At 47.4% G+C, this 15,037-nt stretch overlaps 1 pseudogene; it reads left to right on the top strand.

The window, feature by feature from the left end:
• The first annotated feature begins 11,015 nt into the window (after nt 1–11,015).
• Nucleotides 11,016–11,912, top strand: LOC129355536 (forkhead box protein B1-like; annotated as a pseudogene).
• Nucleotides 11,913–15,037: the final 3,125 nt, after the last annotated feature.

The following is a 15,037-nucleotide window of genomic DNA, read 5'->3' as shown; positions in this document are numbered from 1 at the left end:
CATGATGCAGGTTTTCCTCCACAGCATTTTCTTATGAGCTAAAACTGTGACTGGAGGCATCACTGAACACGTCCCAATGTGTCCGAACAAACGGGTACGTTCTGCTGGGACCAGGCCAGCGACCATGCCCTCCTCTTCCTCCTCTTCCTCCTCTTCCTCTTCTTCCTTCTCATTTCATTTATTCTGGTTCTGGTGATCAGCTTCCTAGACCTGTAGGTGTCTCTATAAGGCCGACTCTCCTGGTGCGTGCGTGTGTGCGTGCGTGTGTGCGTGCGTGCGTGCGTGTGTGCGTGTGTGCGTGCGTGTGCGTGCGTGCGTGTGTGCGTGCGTGCGTGCGTGTGTGCGTGTGTGTGTGTGTGTGTGTTTGCAGACAGAGCTTCCTCACAGGAAGACAAACAGTTCATGTTGGGAGGGATTTCAGTGGATTACTCCTGTAATCCGGCTGCGCTCTGATGTCTGGGTAAACATGGACGCTCTCATTAGCAGCATTACAACTAATTAGCTGTCTCTAATCTGCAGTCAAACATGAAGCTTCATCCAGCTGAGTGATGCATTCAGGATCTCCATGTCACATTGGAAAACTCAGTTTCTTGGACTTCTTGACTCAGTTTCCATAACGTTTCCTGTGAACTGGGAGCAGAAAACCAGGAGTCAGAACCAGGATGTTCCTGTTTCTGTCTGTCAGGTCAGGATTTGGATTAGAGGAGCTGCTGTTTGTGAAGCACCACTCTCACAATGACCAGCAGAACTTTGGATCATTAAGCTTGTCATAAGAAAATAATTAGATAGGCAGCTAAATATTTATCCCCAAGCCAAATCGTTAGCTTGATGGACAGGTGACCCGACCAGGTGACCCGACCAGGTGACCCGACCAGCTGACCCGACCAGGTGACCAGGTGACCCGACCAGCTGACCCGACCAGGTGACGCAACGGTGACCCGACCAGGTGACCCGCCCTGGTGACCATACCAGGTGACCCGACCAGGTGACCCGACCAGGTGACCCGACCAGGTGACGCAACTAGGTGACCCGACCAGGTGACCCGCCCTGGTGACCATACCAGGTGACCCGACCAGGTGACGCAACTAGGTGACCCGACCAGGTGACCCGCCCTGGTGACCATACCAGGTGACCCGACCAGGTGACCCGACCAGGTGACCCGACCAGGTGACCCGACCAGGTGACGCAACTAGGTGACCCGACCAGGTGACCCGCACTGGTGACCATACCAGGTGACCCGACCAGGTGACCCGACCAGGTGACGCAACTAGGTGACCCGACCAGGTGACCCCCTGGTGACCATACCAGGTGACCCGACCAGGTGACCCGACCAGGTGACGCAACTAGGTGACCCGACCAGGTGACCCGACCAGGTGACCCGACCAGGTGACCATACCAGGTGACGCAACTAGGTGACCCGACCAGGTGACCCGACCAGGTGACCCGACCAGGTGACCATACCAGGTGACCCGCCCTGGTGACCCGACCAGGTGACCCCCTGGAGTCAGGTACCATCACCTGTCATTATTCCACTCGGGATAAAATAATGGATGGAACTGATTAGCTCAGAGCTAATCAAATATTAAGCTGCTTAGCAACCTGGAAATTTATCTCCAAACTATTTAACTCAAATATATTTAGATCTGTTCAAAATTTAGCTTCAAACATTGTTAGTTCTGATGTAGGTAAACTGCTGCATTGATAAATTAATGAAAAACATGGTGAAACTATGACTGAAAATTAACCCTCATTTTTTCCCTCCTGCACTAAATAACCCAAATTATTGCTGTTCATTTTTCCTGTAACGCTGCAGCCTGACGGTCCGACCAGCTGCAGCTCTTCTTCTCCTCTCACAGGAAGTGGACTTCGCTGCCAGTTGGTTCTTCCTCCGGCCGACCTCTTCTCGCTTCTCGCAGCGTTTTATGAAGATAATCAGACTCATCAATCTGAGGGAAACCACTAATGAGCAGAGCTGCTGCTGCCGCCATTAATCTCAGCCCCGCTCCTCCATCACGGGTCGCCCGACCCAAACCTGAGGTCTGCAGGTTCTAGAGGTTCTGATCAGTTTAAAAGGTGAAGCCGTTCTCATTCAGATCAACAGCCAATCAAAATGCAGCTTCAACCTTCAGAAAAAAACCTGAGAGTTTAAATAGAAAAACGTAATAATCTCTGGAACCCATCAGCTTTGGTTGTGAGTTCTGACAATCTGACTTTGGTTTATTGGACTCACAGCCTGCAGACATTAATTATAAATACATAAAAACTTTAGAGCAAATTAAATAAGAGTGAAGGAACCAAACCTGTAGCGCTGCCCTGGAGCCCAAAGACCTGAACTCTCCTGAACTTTGACCTGGAGGAAGTGAAGATCACCCCTGAAGGAGCTCTCTGATCTGGACCGGTCCGGTTCTGTGAGAGATCCAAACCAGCCTTGTTCAAAGTGTTTGTATGTGTCTGTGTGTGTGTGTGTCTGTGTGTGTGTGCGTGTGTGTGTGTGTGTGTGTCTGAGTGTGTATGTGTCTGTGTGTGTGTCTGTGTGTGTGTGTGTGTGTGTGTGTGTGTGTGTGTGTGTGTGTGTGTGTGTGTGTGTGTGTGTGTGTGTGTGTGTGTGGTGTTTATGCCAAACGGATGTAATTATTGTTGAAAATAATAAAAGTGATAAAACTTTCTAATAATGTTTCCTTTTTATCTGCATCATCAGGAGAATCTGATGTTATCTTCTGATTTCTGCTCTTTTATTTATTGATCAGTTAAATTCAGTGGCGGAGCCAGAGGGGTGGCCGGGGTGGCACTTGCCACCCCCAACAGACCCCTGGCCACCCCTACTGCCACCCCACTGGAAATGGTCATTTTAAAATATAATACTTATGAGATCGGCAAAGATTTGCCAGGAAAACTGTAATTTCTGACTGTCCCTGAAGGCAGCCCGATGCCCGACGTTGTTCATTGGTTAAACTGACATGTGGTTCCTGCTTGATCCAAAACACATTTAGAGTTACACCGTCAGGAGTTCTGCAGGTATTTACAACATTTTACCGCTCAGCAGTAACCGCTGTTACCTTCCTAATGAGAGGCGGCTCTTGTCATACATTTCTAAAAAGAAACAAAATGGTTGTGCACCGCTGCGTAGTGCCTCGTTTATTATATTAGCCATGCTAGTGCTAATAGATCGTGTTTTAGACAGATTCTTTTAACATGTTTTAGTGACATGCTGCCCTCTAATGTTTTTATCTCCCAGCTCTTGCTTGAAATGTGTGGTAAGAATATGAGAAAACCATTAAGTTTTATAATGACTGAAATGTAAGTAGGCTATGTCATATGAAAGCTTTGAATTATAACCTAACTAGTTATATTAATTAATTTTAATTAATCTATTTTTAATTTAATATTATTTTAGCTAGCTACAGAAAACTAAAAACTATAATTTAAATAATAGTTAAAATAGTGTTGTGTCTGCCAAACAGTCATGGAGTCTAAATACCAGGCTCTTATTTTGTGTAGAGCCCAAATGAAGAGAAAAGGGAAAATCTCCCAGTTCTTCTTAAAGAGGCAAAAACCAGGACCAAACAGAACCCTGCAGCAGTGACCAGGACCAGACAGAACCCTGCAGCAGGGACCAGGACCAGACAGAACCCTGCAGCAGTGACCAGGACCAGACAGAACCCTGCAGCAGACCAGGACCAGACAGAACCCTGCAGCAGTGACCAGGACCAGACAGAACCCTGCAGCAGTGACCAGGACCAGACAGAACCCTGCAGCAGTGACCAGGACCAGACAGAACCCTGCAGCAGAGACCAGGACCAGACAGAACCCTGCAGCAGTGACCAGGACCAGACAGAACCCTGCAGCAGTGACCAGGACCAGACAGAACCCTGCAGCAGAGACCAGGACCAGACAGAACCCTGCAGCAGTGACCAGGACCAGACAGAACCCTGCAGCAGTGACCAGGACCGGACAGAACCCTGCAGTGACCAGGACCAGACAGAACCCTGCAGCAGTGACCAACCTGGAGAAGCCAGCCAGGAGACTCCAGGCCCAAGTGGATCACCAGCAGGTTAGAGGTTGTTAGAGGTTAGAGTAGTAAAATCCAATAAGCCTAATTCTAAAGGTTAGCATGATGCTTTTTGCATTTTTTATTGTGTCTGTTTATGCATTTCACAATGAAGTTCCAGAGAGAGATGAGGGTGATACAGATTCAGACTCTGGGGAGGAAGACAGTGAAGCAGAAGGAAATGGCACTGAACTGCCCCCACCCAGCACAACCTATTGCACACCAGAAGCACCAGTTTATTTATTTATTTATTTATTTTTGGTCATATTCTGGGCTCTGAGTTTACATTTCCATGTTCACTGTTCCAGAGCTGTTTAATGTCTTGTTTGGTCATGGCAAATCTTTGTTAAATAAACCATTTTAATTGGAGTGTGTGAGAAAATATTTGTTTCCTTTCGTTCATCATTTGTATATGGACCCTCTGATAAAGCCTTGCACACCCTTTGGCCACCCCTTGAAAAAAGTCTAGCTCCGCCACTGGTTAAATTTATTAACATTCCTGTAAATTCTCCAGAATGACTCAAATGTTTTCCCTGCGCGCTGTCTGTCAGGCAGCGGGCCGCTCTGACCTGCAGAGCTTCAGCCTGCGGTCTGTCTGGAGGGACGCGGCCCGGCCGCATGACGCCGCCTGATGCTCTGTGGTCCCACGCTCCTGAACGCATCAGCAGGTGAACGCAGAGGACCACTGAATTGCTCTGACCCCCACGCCTTGTCAAAGCCCACTTTGTTTGCGTGACAGTTCAGGAAGTGACGAATGGCCATTATTATGGAAAGAAGGTTACTTTTATACACGGCTGGCGGCGCGGCGCGGCTGCTCCATCACTGTCACAGAAACTAATGATAAGATATCATAAGACACCGGGCGGCCATGTTAAGATGGAGTGTCCTCCTGCTGAGCCGCCGCCGCATCCATCTTTTATTCTCCATCAGCTCACAGGATGATGCTGCTGCAGCGGAGCCGCATGCAGACGGTTCTGGTCCTGGTTCTGGTTCTGGTTCTGGTTCTGGTCAGTCAGAGCTGTTTTGTGTCATCTTTACCTGCGTTCTGTATAAAAGGCAAACTTCGGTTTCCGGCCCGGTTCTTAACGAACCGATCAGGTCCGAACTCTCTCCTCTGATGTTCGGGTTACCGGTTCAGAACGTTCTGGTGTTCGGGATGTGGCTAAGTCCTGGAAAATCACCAGCGGCCAGCAGCTTGTGGTGTTTGGGGAGGATTTGGATCTAATTATCATCAAAGTTCATCTCTGAACTAAGCAAACATTTGTCTCCTGCTAATTGAATCTGTTCTGTTTGATCAGCAGCTTCAGCTTCATTCTCCGAGATTTGCTGCGAATCTTTACTGAGATTCTGCAGGAAAGAGAAAAATTATAATAAAAAGGACCAGAATAAAGAAAGAACGAGGCCGTAGAAGGAACCGGAACCGGAAAAACTCCCTATTTCGGTTCGTGTCCTGTTCTTTTAGTCCAGTTCTTTTTTCCGATTCAGTTTTTTCCGAATCTCTGATCTGGAATCAGTCTGTGATCCGGTTCTTAACTCAGAGTGACTGGACTGTCCTGCAGAAACATGCAGTTTTATTTCTCTTTATAATCGGATCTACAACATGCATTCAGAGGAAATCATTAATGGTGGTCATGGTTCCGGATTCCGCCTGTTCCCAGTTCGGTTCCGGCATGCTCCACGGATCCGGTTCCCCTGCAGCATCAGCAGATATATCCTCTCTGTGTAAAGAGCGTCACTTCCTCTGTCTTTATTATTGCATAACAGCCCAGTAAATACGGCAGATCCATCCAGCTTAATGGCTCCCAGGATGCAGCGCGGCAGCTTGACTGATGCGCTACCAACAGAACCGGAACCGGGATTCAGCGCCAAGCCCGACATTAATGTCCCATTAGGAGCTGCGGGCCCGGGGCCCCTGCTGAGGCCGCGGGGGCGCCGCGCCGTGATGCCGCGCCGTGATGTCTGATTGTGGGTTTAGTCCCATCGGCTCTCCGCTGCCTCTCTGGGCCGAGAAGCAGCGGCTTTCCGAGCCGAACCCAGCCGAACCGGCGGAGGACGGGAAGCTGCGGATAAACAGCTGCTAACAACCTGGTCCAGAGGATTCAAGGGTTAGGGTTAGGGTTAGACAGCTGAGAAAGGAACCGGGCTGACACCGAACCGGGCTGACACTGAACCGGGCCAACTCCAGCAGCTTTGATCCTGCTGCTGTTCTGGTTCTACTTCAGTCACATCCAGGCAACCAACTTCAAGTTCATAGAGCAGAGGAACTTCCTGTTAATGAACGTGTGGATCCATAACTAAATTTGTGTTTTGAGTTTTGGGTCGGTCCGACCTCCGATCAGAGGTCAACTTGACCCATGTTGACGTGTTGCGGCCCGGCTCGGCCGCTCTCCTCCTGTTCAGAACCCTTTCCTCGCAGCAGCAGCAGTTCTTCTCCTCTGAAGGAAAGGAAGCGTGCGTCTGCCGAGTGTTTTTAAAAAAGCTCAGCCATCAGCAGCAGATGAGCTAATTAAACGGCTACTTTTTACAAGTCGTCTCAATAAATCTGAGTAAATGAACAGGCGTTTCTGCGGCTGCTACATTAAATCTGCATCCAACATTTAATGGATGTGCAGGAGGAGCGCAGCGCTCTGCCACTGTGAAGCCGCTGAATTAGCATAACTACTTCCAGCATGTTTCTTAATAATGCTCTCATTTGCACATCACTGACTTGGCTAATTCAGGCTGCAGTGAGGGCGGCCTCGTAATTAAAGAATCCCACTTTAATTTTTAATGAAGTTTATGTTTCATCAATCCTGACAGTAATGACGGGCGCGGAAACAAAAAGGCTGCTAATAATTAAATTCTCCAGCCGCTTTGAGGGATAATAACTCCTGCGGAGGAATTACTGACTAATTATTAATTAGACATTGAGACCTGAGATCAGCTTTAAGGAGCCGGAAGCTAAATCAGGTTCTGATCCGATGTCAGGTCCCATCGGGTCTGACTGGGATCAGACTCCCAGCAGATTCCCCAGTAACTCTGGAGACGTTCCCGACGGTGTTCCCTGGAGTTCCTGATGGAAAAATCACATTTATACCAAATTTCATTTCATTTTTTGTTGTTTTTTTCTTATCTACCTGTGATTATTTTAATTAGAGTAAAATAACTTCTGATTTTATTTTGATCCTCATGAGCTGCAGACAGGTTCTACCGGGTGTTCTACCGGGTGGTTCTATCGGCGGTTCTACCGGCGGTTCTACCGGGTGGTTCTATCGGGCGGTTCTACCGGGTGGTTCTACCGGGCGGTTTCTACCGGGTGGTTCTACTGGGCGGTTCTACCGGGCGGTTCTGTTGTAAAAGGTTCCGGTTTCTCTGGCTCTGCTGTAATTCCCATCAATCCCAGTATAAAATATTGAGTATTTTTGCTGGGTACCATGTTGGCTGTGGGGTCAGAGTTCATCATCAGTTCTTCAAACATACATGTGCAGAGCCGTTACCAGGGGTCGGAGGTCAGACGTCTGCTAGAATCTGCATGGAGGTCAGTGGGAACCTGGCCCTGACATTGGCATGGCAACAGTGAAGCTAACCTTGTGGGCGGAGCTAACTGCCACCTGAGCTGCGTTCCTGCTGCTCCGTCTGTCAGTGATCGGTTCTGATGATCCATTCACTTTGGATTCAACTGAAGTCAAGTTGTGCTTCAGCACTGAGCAGAAAAGACAACCAGACCAAAACGTTGAAACTTCTGACATGTCTAGTCCTCACCAAAGTTACCTTGGCAACTGAACCTCCCTGATGTGCTGAGTTCACTGTTTGTGGGACATTTGGCCTTCCACAGCCCAATGACATGTTTGATGGAGTCCCAGTGTGTCCAACAGGTGGACTGGAAGAATGTTGAGAGGACAACGAGAGCAGGAAAAAACCCTGCTCTTCCTGAGGCTCCACCTCCAGGAAGTCGTCCCAACATGGCTCCCCTGTAAACGCTTTAATATTTTTACCAGCGCTGCTCTGAGCAACAGTTGTTGCTCAGCAGATGTTTGCTAATTGCTACTTGCTAGTCTGAAGGAGCTGTGGCTTGAAGGTGGGGCTCAGTCCACCCAGGTATTTTACTAAATGGTTTAAAGAATTTGTCAAACATGAACGAGTCAAAACAACATTCAGGAAAAAAGACAAAATGATGAACAATCAAAAGGTTTATTTTATGTGAAACTGGCTTTTAAAACTAAAATAAGTCCAGGAACACACACACACACACACCTACACACACACACACACCTACACACACACACACACACACACACACACACACACACACACACACACACACACACACACACCTACAACACACACCTACACACACACACACACACACACACCCCTACACACACACACACACCTACACACACCTACACACACACACCTACACACACACACACACACACACCTACACACACACACACACACCTACACACACACACACACACACACACCTACACACACACACACACCTACACACACACACACACACACACACCTACACACACACACACACCTACACACACACACACACACACACACCCCTACACACACACACACACACACACCTACACACACACACACACCTACACACACACACACACACACACACCTACACACACCACACACACCTACACACACACACACACACACAAACACACACCTACACACACACACACACACACCTACACACACACACACCTACACACACACACACACACACACACCTACACACACACACACACACACACACCTACACACACACACACACACACACACACACACACACACCTACACACACACACACACACACACCTACACACACACACACACACACCTACACACACACACACACACACACACAAACACACACCTACACACACACACACACACACACCTACACACACACACACACACCTACACACACACACACACACACACACACACACACACACCTACACACACACACACACACCTACACACACACACCTACACCCCCCCCCCCCCCCCACACACACACACAGGTCAGCTGGAGCGGGTTCCTGTGGAGAGCAGAACCTCCAGAACCAGAAACCTGCAGGCTGAACTGGACCCGTCCGGTTCTGATCTGAACTCTGTAAGGTGACTTTCCTTTGACATGAGGGGGCGGAGTCACATGATTGAAGAGTTTCAATTAAAACAACGATGTATTTGGATGACGTCAGAAGCTGGGAGCCTGTGATTGGTTGAGCAACAGCCAATCAGAGGCTCTCTTTGTCTGCTTCTGTTGGCTCCGAGGAAATATTGGCTTTGTGTAAATTCTGTTTGTTCTGATCAACTTTCCCCAGTTAAATCAATATTTAACATCATTTCTAATCAAATTAATATTTTCAGATTTTAAAAAATCCAGACTCAACCCACCAATAAATAAGAAAGACAAGACAGATAGATTTCCATGTTTCTAAAAGTATAAATTAATTATGTTTTGGATCCAAGTTTCATTTTGCTTAAATGTAAAAATGAACAACTAAAAAATGAACTAAATAAAATCATACGAGAAAGAAGAACTGAATAATTCAGCAGCTTCATTTTAATTTATTGAGTCAATAAATTAAAACACAAATAATTAAATGAGCAACATAAATATAATAAAATAAACAGAATCTGAGCAAAAAGGAAAATTACCAAATTATTTCACAATAAATATAAATTAATGAGACTTTTATCCCTTCTGTCGCTTCAGCAGTGTGGGGTCAAAGGTCAGACGTGTTGAAGTGGTAACCGACCCCCACCAAACACACACACACACAAACGCACACACGCATACACACACACGCACACTCCACCAGCTCTTCGTGTTTAATCCTCCATCTGCTCCATCACGACATGAAGCTAAAATAAATTCTTTAAACTGTTCAGTGAAATTAAACTTTAATTAAATCATTAGAACCAAAAGTGACAAATAAGTAGAAGAGATGAGACGTTTCAATGTTTATGACAAAAAAACGTTTAATACAAATAACATTATTATTATGATTATTATTATTATTGCTAGTAATAGTAGTGATATTAATAACAGTAATTTTTGAATTTTAAAACCAAAACCTGACAAATTTTATTAAAATTAAATGACCTTTGTAAGATTCATTTTCCTCTCTGTCCGCGACATTAAATGAGATTAAATAAAGAAAATATGAATCCAGAAGCAGAAAAACGAGCCGTTAACTTTTGATATTTGTTTAAGTGTAAAAACAAACAAACATAAATTTTGCTCCATTCATTTTTTTATTATTCATATTTACAATTTTTTATAGCTTGTTTACCTGAGCCTTCCTCCTCATCCTCCTCTTCCTCAGCAGCCATGAAGAGGATAAAGAAATGAAAGCGGCTCTCAGTGGACCGATTTGTCACAGCAAATTGGAGGGGCCCCACAGCCCACTTAGAAACACGAACCCGCCACTCCCACGCTCACACCGTGCGTGAGAGGCTCCGCAGCGACCCGCAGCGCGGATCCTCCCCGTCATCAGCCTCCTCTGCCCGGCCGCAGCTCCGCCAGCTGCTCCACCATTCAACCTGAGGGCGTCCCGTGAGCGTGCGCGGCTCCCACACACCTACCCCCCTTCCTGCGTGTGGCCGTCACGTGACTGTGGAAAAGTGTCCCATTAATGAAGCCGCTCAGCTGCCGGCGCTGACAGCCGCGCAGGGAGCCGAGCGGAGCAGAGCGGGACATGGAGCAGGACAGGGCCGCCTAGCGCAGCGCAGCATCGGCCACAGCCAGCACGGAGCCCCGCTGCCTGCCGGAGGACCGGAGGACCGGAGAACCATCCGCTGCTCCTCATCCAACTTTTCCTGAACTTTGACTCAGAGTTTCCCTCCCAGCCAGACGGAACAATGCCAGTCGCTGTGCGTAAAGACGCAGTGAGGAGCTGAAAGTTTGGAGAGACTCGGACTGGAGTGATTCGGGCCGTTCGGAACCATGCCGCGGCCCGGCAGGAACACGTACAGCGACCAGAAGCCGCCCTACTCCTACATCTCCCTGACGGCCATGGCCATCCAGAGCTGCCCGGACAAAATGCTGCCGCTCAGCGACATCTACAAGTTCATCATGGAGCGCTTCCCCTACTACCGGGAGAACACGCAGCGCTGGCAGAACTCCCTGCGCCACAACCTCTCCTTCAACGACTGCTTCATCAAGATCCCGCGCCGGCCGGACCAGCCCGGAAAGGGCAGCTTCTGGGCGCTGCATCCCAACTGTGGAGACATGTTCGAGAACGGAAGCTTCCTGCGGCGCCGGAAGCGCTTCAAGGTGGGCGGCGTGCCGGTGCGGACCCGTTGGGCCCCAGCAAGCCACAGGACGCCGCGCACTACCTGCAGCAGCAGGCCAAGCTGCGGCTGAGCGCGCTGCACGCCGCCGCGCATCTCCCGCAGGTCCCTGCGGGGTACGGCCTGGGCTCCACGCAGCCGTCCGGCTTCAAGCACCCGTTCGCCATCGAGAACATAATCGCCAGAGAGTACAAGGTTCCCGGCGGACTGGCCGCCTTCCCGGCCGCCGGCTACCCGCTGCACAACCAGCTGAGCCCGGCCTGGCCGCACATGTACGGCTCGGGCGTCCTGGACCCCGCGGCGCCCCCTCCGTGGCGCCCGCCGACTACTCGGCCTATGGTATGCCGCTGAAGACGCTCTGCCACGGCGGACAGACTCTGCCCGCCATCCCGGTGCCCATCAAACCCGCACCCGGCCTGCCCGCACACATCCCGGCCTTCCTGGCCCATTCCCCGCGCTCCTGAGCCCGACGTCTCCGCAGACCGCCGCCGGCCAGAGCAGCCCGGCCGGGCCCGCAGAGCCGCTGCAGTCCGCGGTGGCGGTGCACTGAGCGCCCGCAAGACCGCATGAACGCGGGGCAAACTGCGGGTTCGTGTCTGCCAATGCGACCTCTGACCTTCCACGGAGCTCGGTTCGGAGATGGAGGTTCGGTGGGTCGAGCAGAGACATGAAGCTGAAGGAAACTCATGAGTGAAACCGAACTTTATCAGAACTTCAGAGTTAAGTCCCGGAAAAATATCATTTTGTTTCTAAAACTGGAAACTGAGAGAGAAAGAGAGAGAGACCGAGGCCTCGCTGTGTGTGTGTGTGTGTGTGTGTGTGTGTGTGTGTGTGTGTGTGTGTGTGTGTGTGTGTGTGTGTGCGCGCGCGCGCACGTGCGTGTGTTGCTGTAAAAATGTCACTCAGCATCAGAAGCATGAATCGTCTGCAGCTCCTCTGTTTGCTTTATTCTCTCGTTGTTGGTGGAAAAATTTAAAGGACATGTTTAAAAAATGTTTAATTCATTTCTGGCTCTTTAAAAAAAAATCCCACGTTTTGCACGTTGTTTTATAATTGTTGCAAATGTTGAAAATCTACAATAATCATTTTATTTTAATTTCTCTGGTTTTGAGCCAGAAACAAAATCAAGTTTGAAGCTGAAACCAACAAACAGAAGCTAAAAATGATTTTATCATGAAATGACTAATAATAATAATAATAATAATAATAATAATAATAATAATAATGAGTGATTCAGCTGAAGCTTCCGTGTTTTCATTCACATTCCGCTGAAATTCTCTGTAATTCAGATGAAAACTGATTTTTCTTGATGCTTCTGCAGATGCAGGTTGAAAGTTTTTCATTTTCTACCGATGAAGAAAGTCAGAAGATTTAATATTTCTGTGAATCAGAAACTTTATTTGATGTTCTGGATGTTCATCTCCTTAATTTGATTAATTTATTCTTTTTTTCGTGTCATATTTTATGTGAAAAAATAGTAAATGTCTCTTTTAAAGTTATTTTCGTTTGATTTGATCCCTCAATGTTTTTTTTTTCAAATTTGTTTTCATAACAGCAGAATAATTGTTTCCATAAATAAATCAAAAACGTCTTTTTGCGATAAATGTGTTCATTTTCAGGCGCGCGCAACTGATTCTAACTAAATTCATCTGTAGCCCGAATTTAATAAATGTAAATTCAAATAGGAAATGCGGCAGATTTTGCTTAATTTCTATGCAGAGATGGAGATGGTCCATAAAATCGCAAAGAGAAAATATTTTTCCCACAATAAAACTAAAAGTTCGTCCAAGAAGTTTGTCAAACAAGAGAAAATAAAATAAAGCGAGTTCTGATCTGAACGTATTTAATATTTTAAAAAGAAAATATAACATTATGCGCAAATATTATTTTAAAGACTAAATGAGAAAAATAATAGAAATGAATAAAACCATAATATCACAAACTTAAGCAGAATATTTACTAATGTTAAAACTGACAGAAGATGATAAAGTTTCCCACAGAAACGAAGCTGGTAGAGAAACAGGAGGTCTCACTCTAACCTGATAAGACCCGACCGGAACCAGAACCTCCAAATCAACCAGCTACTGACCAGACTTCTGACCCGGTTCTGTTAGGTCCGAACCAGAACTTTCCATCTCAGGTTCCATGTCGGGTCATTTCAAACGGAACCAGAACCCGAAGGTTTTTGGACAGCGTAACTATAGCAACAGGCTAAACAGTTTAGTTAACAGAGTTAGCTGGTTGGTTAATCTGGATCAGGATCTGGATCAGGATCTGGATCTGGATCAGGATCTGGATCAGGATCTGGACCTGGATCAGGATCTGGATCTGGACCTGGATCAGGATCTGGATCTGGACCTGGATCTGGATCTGGATCTGGATCTGGATCTGGATCTGGACCTGGACCTGAATCTGGATCTGGATCTGGATCAGGATCTGGATCTGGACCTAGACCTGGACCTGGATCTGGATCTGGACCTGAATCTGGATCTGGATCAGGATCTGGATCTGGACCTGGACCTGGATCTGGATCTGGATCTGGACCTGGACCTGAATCTGGATCTGGACCTGGACCCGGATCTGGATCTGGATCTGGATCTGGACCTGGACCTGAATCTGGACCTGGACCCGGATCTGGATCTGGATCTGGATCTGGACCTGGACCTGAATCTGGATCTGGACCTGGACCCGGACCCGGATCTGGATTTGGATCTTGATCTGGATTTGGATCTGGATCTGGATGAGGATCTTGATCTGAATCTTCTTCCTCTCATGTGGGAAAAAAATTTCTGCGTTTTCATGACAAATGTGACAAATTTCAGTCCATCTTCTATTAAATACCAAATGAAATTCAAATAACAGCCGGTTCCGCTCCTCAATTACCAATCAGAGGAGGCGTTGCAGCGCCAAGCCCCGCCCACTTGGGGCGACTACATATGCAGGAGTCGGTCATTTTATAGAGCAGCAATGGATTCAACATGTTGGAATGACTTCCTGTTGTCCAGGCAAATAAATATATAAATAACAAAAAAACTACAAACTGCTGAGAAAACCACTTCCTGTTCATGTTATTGTTTGCATAAGGAAATCTCGCGCATGCGGACCAGCTGGAGGGGAAAACGACAATTGTTTTCCATGTCCTCCATATCAGCCGCTGCAGATATTAGAGAAAAACCGTTCAAGTCCAACTCAGGACCATTTCTGTCTCCGTATCACCGCAGCAACGAAAAGACTTGAAACCATAGCAACTGACAACAACGAAACAAAAAAATTAACACTGAAATATTTCCCACCCAGAGCAGAACTTTGAGTCTGTTGCAATAGTTGGCGTCAGGCTTAATGTTAATATTTAGTATCTTAAAGAGACACTGCACAATTACGGCTGTTAAGGTCTGGTGTGAATATTAGGGAAGAATAAAGGTTTAAATCTGAGCTGCTGAGGAAGAGGAGAAGAGAGGAAGAGGAACTGCTCTAGATCAGAAACAGATCCAAACTGACAGAACGTTCTTCAGCTGCCGGCTCAGTTCCAGCTGAGGATGAGGATGAGGAAGATGTGCTGCTGTAATGAATCCGCTGCTCGTTAATCCGCGGACCAGGAGGCGACACCAAACCTTTGATGAATCAGTGAAATAGATTCATTCCTGTCTGGATTTGATGTTTCAGCGTTTTTTTTTT

Source organism: Poeciliopsis prolifica, unplaced genomic scaffold (genome assembly GCF_027474105.1).
Source record: "Poeciliopsis prolifica strain line A6 unplaced genomic scaffold, Auburn_PproV2 SCAFFOLD137, whole genome shotgun sequence".
NCBI classification, from domain to species: Eukaryota; Metazoa; Chordata; class Actinopteri; order Cyprinodontiformes; family Poeciliidae; genus Poeciliopsis; species Poeciliopsis prolifica.
Note: the sequence above shows the minus strand (reverse complement) of the source record. Positions and strands in the feature narration are given on the sequence as shown.